The sequence below is a fragment of the Telopea speciosissima genome, chromosome 2 (assembly GCF_018873765.1).
Source record: "Telopea speciosissima isolate NSW1024214 ecotype Mountain lineage chromosome 2, Tspe_v1, whole genome shotgun sequence".
NCBI classification, from domain to species: domain Eukaryota; kingdom Viridiplantae; phylum Streptophyta; class Magnoliopsida; order Proteales; family Proteaceae; genus Telopea; species Telopea speciosissima.
In genome coordinates, this window is record NC_057917.1 from 16,326,194 (window position 1) to 16,327,865 (window position 1,672).

Genomic DNA, 1,672 nt, shown 5'->3' on the forward strand with positions numbered 1-1,672 from the left:
TTTATCTAGTGTTTTTTAAGGCATCTTTTTACCAGTTCAATTATTAGAGTATGGGAATCTTCATTTCCTTCAGATTTTGTAAAATTTTGCGTAATCTTGCTGGAGTGATTTCCTCCAAAAAAATGTACTAACCCCTCAGTGGAACAAAATTTGAGGTAATGGACAATTTCTTTTAAATATTTAAATAGCATATTTACTGTTCCAGACTTCGAGTTTTATTGGATGTCTTCCAATGGAGAACGTTCAAGAACATTTATTCACATTTTCATAACCTGTGACTTTTGTTTTTTTTTTTATTTCTATTTCTATATGTCCATCACTGCCGATAGTTATACAAAGGCTGACCTGGTAAAAATGTCACTAGTCCAAGTTCTAGTGTGTCAACGATATTCGCCCTTAACCCTGTAAACCAGATTTCATATGAACAGATCACCTGCCCTTAACCCTCTTGTTAGGAACACACCTGCTTTGTAGGTCCACTGCCCATGAATTATGGTATAGGACTATAGGTTTAGATGAATTCACTTGCAGTGACATGCCTAATTTATGTCATTGCATCCTCATACTCTCTTCGTAGTCTTTAAATTTTCAATGCTTTATTTTGTCATAAACTCCATTTGGATTGAAATTTTATATGTAAGTAGGGGACTGGAGTCCATCTATAATTTTAGCCTAATCCAATCTTTCACATGGTTGAACCTGGGTGTTATAAGAACTGAATATAAGTCATAGTTGGGATCCTACTTTTTTTTTTTTGGTTGAAGTTGGGATCCTACTTGGTGCCTCAGTTTTTAACTAGGGGCATTTTCTGTTAGCACAGAAATTATTGAGACATTGGCACCATTATCTAAATATCAGTTGAGATCTACTCGAACATTATTACTTCATGTCAGAATTTTGAAAATTGTTAAAATTGTCAAACTTGGTCAAGGTTTGTGGGAGGCAAGTGGAAAAATCAAGAACTTGGGTCGTGTGTGTGGATTAGTGATGCAATATGAACATCTAGATTATGGATCTTAGATGCAAGCATGTCCAATGATCATTTCAGTGATCAGATATGAGATAAATGATGCAATTGTGTTGTGAAAAGAAGAAATCAGATCAATGGAAAAGGAGGGAAAAATAGATGACATCGATCTTCTTCCTTCATTCATTTGAATCGTAGGGAGGTTACTAATTATCTTACAGGCTTACAATATTTGAGGACCTGGAACATGAAAGTAGAAAAATAAAAAAAAAAGAGCTTTATACTCAACAGTCTAACCGTAGGCTAAAAGGGATTTTCTTAGTCTAGTTAGAAAAGTTGGAAGCAAGGAAACAAGAATTCTACACAAGAAAAGAACTTTATAAGATTGAGCTCAATTCTTAGTACATTATTAAATGAGAGTTCAATTCTTAGTACATTATTAAATGAGAAATAAAATAATATGATTACACCCACATAAGATCTCCACGATTGGGTGAAGGTAGTTTCTAAAATTTAGGAACCTTGTTGCTGCTTCAAGGAACTAACCAGAATTCTCCATAGGTAAAATATATGATTTGGTGATAAGGTTTGTAATTTCATGAACAATAGTAACCATAAGCTACAAATTTTCTTCACCTTGGTCCGGATCTTTATCCCCTGTGGTTTCCTGTCCAATATAGTTCCTGCAATTCTTCTCATAGGGGG